Source organism: Corvus kubaryi, unplaced genomic scaffold (assembly GCF_017639235.1).
Source record: "Corvus kubaryi isolate FWS band 111438036 unplaced genomic scaffold, C.kubaryi_AGA036_p1.0 37387, whole genome shotgun sequence".
Lineage (NCBI taxonomy): Eukaryota > Metazoa > Chordata > Aves > Passeriformes > Corvidae > Corvus > Corvus kubaryi.
The window spans coordinates 10,423,651-10,429,938 of NW_024581129.1; positions in this window are offsets into that span (position 1 = coordinate 10,423,651).

The window sequence follows — 6,288 nt, forward strand, 5'->3', positions numbered from 1 at the left end:
AACTTTGTTGATTAGTAGTCATTTTCCTGAACTTTTCAAATTGCCAAAGTATCACTTAATGAATTCATAGAGGAGCCAAGGCTTTGGAAGTAATCAGCCTCTTCAAATGAGTTCTCAAAATGAACTTTCTGTCATCATAGCTGTGGAGAGCAGAAAGTACCAAACTTTGGTTTCACCTTTTCACCTGTATAAAATCTATTCTACATCTGCTCCAGACCCTTTGCCCTTCCCATCCCACTTTGAACCAAACAAAAATGTTTCACTCACATTTTTTCACCTTAATTTTGATAAAAAACATGAGGGCAATACATTTTGAAATGCCTCTTTTCTTCCTTCCTGAAGAACAACAACAACAAAAAAAAAAAAATAAAGAGGAAGATGCATTTTGAGGCGAATAGAATAGCTCAGAAAGAGAGGACTAAAATAATTTCCTTTCCTGTGGAAATCTATTCTATTAGAAAACTCAAATCTTACTCTTAAAATAAATACAGAGTAAGACATCCCCAGCCTAAGATCAGACTTGCATCCAGTCTATTAACAAATGAGATTCTGACTTCTCTTAAGTCATAATGAAGTAATTTGGCTCCAGTCCTGACAGATGTATGGACCCAAGCCTGTGGCCCCACTTAAGTGGAAAGAGGAATGGCTAAAACTCTAGCAGGGTGACCTGAAATATCCAACAGCAGCCTGAAGGATACACCAAACCCATGGCAGCCCCATGAGGTCCTAAAGCCCTGGGGAGCACCAGGAGAGTCCATCACCACCTTGGAGATGGGCACAGACTTCATGAGATGGAACCAGGCTCTGCTGAAAATCCAAGGTCACTGAGCTGGACTCTGCACAGAACCTCAGGACTGAGACAGAGGAGGCAGCCTGAGTGTTCTCTTTAAAACCACTCAGACAGGGAGATGCACAAACAGCAGCAGCAGAACTCCTCAGCCAGGACCATTCTGGGCACTGCAGTGGGACCATCTTGCCGTGCACCAGCTCAGACTTTGGTGTGTGCTTTTCCCACAAAGAGGAAGAGAAGCAGATCTTTGAATAAACCTCCTTCTACCACACTTCAGTCTCTGTTTATTTAGATGATCGATAAGACCAAGTTACCAGTGTTTCCTTTGTTGCTTAAATTTTGTCCTCGCTTTCTGTTATCTGAAATTCATAGTTCCCCTCAGCACTGCCTTAGGGAACCCTTGTAGAAATTCCAACAATAAAGAAAATAGGGTAACACGAGCAACAAAACTCAGAATTACAGCGTCATGTACATCACAGACCACAGGTTCTGACACATTACACAGGCCAGATAATCAAATCCAGTGCTATTTTTATTACACAGCACACTATCCCTTTGCCATTGACAAAAGACTGTTCACTGAAAGGATGTTGAAAACAATTTAACTTCCAACTTCTGCTGCAACTGTCTTCTACCACAAATTTAGAATTGTCCTTCTTTTATACTGTTCTATTAAAAAGCAGAAACAAAACAGGGTTTTCTTCTGGAACTGAATAAATATGTCATGTTATTTCTATTTATTTAATTTGATCAAAATATTTTGAAGCTAAATTTCAGTCAAACTCAGCTTAAACCCTGTCATGTTTATATCATCCTATAACAAGTTTGAGAACAATGATGTGCATATAATAAAATAAAAATATTTGAAAATTTGCAATGTAAAGACAGAAACATTAGACCTGACTGAACCCCTCAGCTGGGGAGAAATCTGGACTTTTTCTCTCTTATCCAAAAGTTAAGACAAGTGGAGTGGTATCTTGTTTTCTGCACTCCCAGCAAAGGATGTTTTCACCTCACCTTTACTTGATCATTGCCACTTTAAATGAGCCATGAAAGAGGCTGAGCTCAGTGCTTACACCCAGGCAGATCTTAGCAACAACTGCAGGTATTGACCTAACTGCACAGATTAATTTCTCTTTGGATCTTCAGGCTCTCCTTTCTGTGTCTCTTTGGGACAATTTGGAGCTGGCAGAGATTTCCACCAGTGCCTTGTACACTGATGCCTCCAAACAAAGTGAGATCTCCAAATGTACTGGGAATTTGGCAGCGATGAAGAACTTGAGACCAGAGTTTCAAAAGAGTTCACTTTAGAGCAAACCCACCATAGACACTGAATTTATTCAAAGTTCTGGTTTAGAGAGAAGCTCATGCAAGTATTTTGCGTATAAAGCAACTGTCACCTGTAAGATTTGTGTTTAGGATTCTATATGGATATATTGTACACCTCCCCAAAATTCTAACTGCTAATTGCTTTATTAATTGTAAAAAATGTTAATAAGAAATGTTAGATTGTGGTAGATTCTTGTTAATTTGTGGTTAGATTCTTGTTAATAAGAAATGGTAGATTGTGAGGCAGTTTGTGGATGTAGGGGGATCCTTCCCCCAAGATTAGAGTTTAGCCAGCTAAATGCAGGATGCTTATCACTGTTCTCCTCTCAATGCCTATTTTGCAGGTTTGCCACTGTGTAATTATATTTGGCTTTACATTTTCTTTTGCCAGGACAACCCATGAGAAATGAATACAGGCAAGTCATTACTTTTACTGAGGTAAAACGAAATTTTTGCAATCAAGGAATTTTTGGTAGAACCTGAATCTGTTACAAACAAAATAGTTTTGTCTCCTGAGACCAATCCTTCCATGAAGATACAAATAAATATTCTCAATTACTCATGTGAAATAAGCACATTTTATTTACTGATGGATGCTTCATCCCCTTACATCCATTTCCAGCTGCAAATCTTCTGCAAGATGCTGGAACAAGAGTGTAGCCCTGCCATCCTTCTTTGTGATTCCAACAAGAGGCTAAATGAGTCCATTATGACCACCATGCGCTTGCCAAACTATTCACACTTGTTTACTAAGGTACACAGTGACTTACTGCATCTCCAGAGAAAATTACCACTCATTACTTCATGCATCAGATTATAGCTAAATTATTGTTCTCATAGTACAAGGCTCATGTTTTATTCAAATTCTAACCAGTGCATTAACTCTGCCACTCAGCCAAGATTACAGCTAAAAATAGAGAGCACATGTCCTACTTCAGAATATGTTTAACTTACTACCACCAGCATCTCAGATTTCACATGTGCTCACATTCCACGGCTTTGACCTTCAAGAGAATTTGAAGAGTGAACGTCAGCAGTGTGTAATTGCCCTAAGAGTAGAAGGAAGCCTGTAGCCCCTGGCCACATGGTACCAGCTGACACATGCAGTTCTGCATGGTATAACATGCACTCCTGCAGTGGAGAAGTTTAGTTATATTAGTTTGGATTGTTTGACTTCTTAGGAATAATGTAGCACATAGGCAGGAATAATCATACTCCACAAGCAGCTGGGTCAAAATTAGAATACGTATATTCAAAACTTTTGCAGATTCACAGTAAAAGACTGCACTTGAGCTGTATCCAAGCTTCACCCTTAATCTGCCAGAAAAAGCCATACTTCAGGTACTGGGAGTGTACACAGAAAGAACTAAGGGAATATTAACCTTTCTCTCCCCTTGGATACAGCCAGTGGTGTTGCAAGTACTAAAATTTAGCCATGTATTGGCCTTCCTCCTCACTTGTTTCCTCCTGCTGTCTTCACTCAAACCAGCACTGAAGACAAGAGCAGGAGGATTCCAGCCCTTTCTCGGATGGTCCTTATCTGATTTACACAATTCCTGATGGAAGAGCTCCCCTATGCTACGTATGCCAGCCCATCCAGTACAAAGCCAGCTCCACTCATATTCCAGCTTAAATTCTGAACCACAATACCATCAAGATAGGGCTCAAACTAGGGTGTGAACAGAGACAGGCAAAACACATTTTATTATTCTCGTATTTTATTATTCCCTTTATTATTGATATTGTTCTCTACCACTTACTTCTGAAAGGAGGAAAAATTTTCTTAACTCTTTGCTTTTTCTACCATCATCCTTCAAATCACAACTCAGTTTTGACACACACACAATTCCATTTTGACACTGAGTGCACATCAGAAATAACAGTCATTTATGATTTAAAATATAGTTCTTTTTATTCCCCATTCAAAGACTTTTTTCTTAGGCTTTCTCTGGTGTAAAGACTTGGACATAAATGACCTCCAAAGTGTCCTAAATTTGCTTTATATAAATAAGAATTAAGCCTGAAATGTTTAAAATAAATAAAAGAAATGGTTCTACATTCATTAATCAACCTCTTCAGTTTCCAGTGTAGACACATTAGAGGTGCTCTTCTGAAGATCAAATTGGCCTGTAATCTGTTTATAATCCTTTTTAAGTTTCTTTTGTGCTCATTTTACTTTTTCATTCTGCTTCCTTGGTATTCTGAAAATTAAGGGGCTAGAATTAATGAGGCCTGTCCCACAGGGCTTCAAAAGATTCCAAAGCCAACACCTCCTGCCAAGGTTAAAGATGAAAAGTGAAAACAACTCCATTGTATTTTCACCTTCAGAGACCTTTCCTGCCTGCCTGAGCTGCTGTAGTCCCCCACTGTATAACAAGGTACTTGCTGCATTTTTATTACAAAACTCAAGTTTTGTTATCTGTAATTCCATATTTTTAATCCACTGTTTAGGTAATAGAGAAATAAAAGAGAGAAGAAGTACTTGTAATATTAATGTTGCCCTCTCTAGCAGTTATTTAAATGGGAAACAGCTAATTGAGCACTTTTTAATATTAAGTAAGGCACCTGGGCTCGAAGGCTGTGTGTCCATTGGTTCTGGAGTGTGCCTGCATTTTCCTTCAGCAGTATGGAGCACACACATTTCTCTTGGGGTGGGAAGGACTTATCCTGGTCATTTCAGCTCACACAGTATGTACTCTGCATACTTCATGATGAATAAATTGAGAAGGTCATTTCCTGAACCAGGACTTGCAGCCAAGAGCAAATCCATTCTTGCTTGTGACGGATAAAGAAGGAGCTTGTTATAATTTACTGCAAGTAACAAATGCTGAGTTTCTGACAAAAATCTCTTCAAATTTTCATGATGCCACAGAGGGGCAGCCTTTTTCTCCTCTTTGGCAGTTCCTTTCCTAGAATCTTATTCCATCTCTGGTGGAGATTTTCTCCAGCTTCCAGAAATGCACAATAGTAGAGTAAAAGCCTGATTTAAATTAGGGTTTATTGAATAATACAACTGATTTCCTAACTCTTAATATTGTCAAAGAACTGAAAACAGAACTGAAAGCTACAGCTGATATTTATTTCTGTGTATAAAGCCTGACACACTGGTTCCTGATGATGTGAGCTGCAACCTGTGCAAGAACATGTTTTGCGCAGAGGATGGTGAAACAGGCTAACCTGCACACAGTACTTAGCTCATCCAAGAGGTGTTTGAGTAGATGCTGTTTATTGGTTTGTTCTGATCTTTCTGAGAAAAAAAACTGGCAAAAAAAAATCTTTCAAAATCAAGGTTACTTCTAGACAGGACAAAGGGTTGTCTAAAAGCAATTACCTTGAGGGAAGTAGGACTCATTATCAATGTTGCAATAACTCTTCTAACAAGAACCGGATGCTTTTGATATCCGTGCTCAATACTGGTACTGCAGGTGTGAAACTCCACATTTTGGATACACTGGCACCAGGGTAACTTGCTTGGTGGAGTGACTGGGACTTGTTAATGCAAAATCAACAGGCTCTCACTGAATTCAGGGCAGCTATTCTGACAAACGCATCTCAAGTAGTGCCACAGAAACAACAAAAATAAGTACTAACCATGACTTATGGTATCTGGAACCTCCACTTCCAGAAGACTTTACTATCTTTTGCCTGCCCTAGAAAATCCATTCTTTTATTGAGTTGTAGACCTATAAATAAAAAAGTGGATTTTTTTCATTAATATCTCTTACATTAAATGTTCCACCACCTTAAAAGGCTGAAGTGTCACAAAGAAATTAGCAAGAAGCTGTTCATGCACCAGTGATACAGAGGAGAGCTCTCGGCAGCATTTTCCCCTTTTCAGGACAGACAAGCAAACTAACTGATAAATACATTAGAAATTAATTGTACAATTCATCATGTAGGAAGCAAGGCCTTCAAAGCAGGATCTTGCACAGATAAGGGTGTTTAGCAGACCTTTAAATGGCACTAATGAAAGGGCTGATTGCCAAGGGGCAGGGAGGGCTCCCTTGTTAGGGAACAACAGCCTGAAGACCCATTTTCATCTGCTGCCCTGCTGCCTATTTTATCGGCATCACTGCTCTGAAATTCCACTGCACTTGTTGTCTGCTCTGAAATGTGCCCAGGAATGAACACTTCAGATGTTTGGAATAGAAATCCACTTTGCTGTCCCT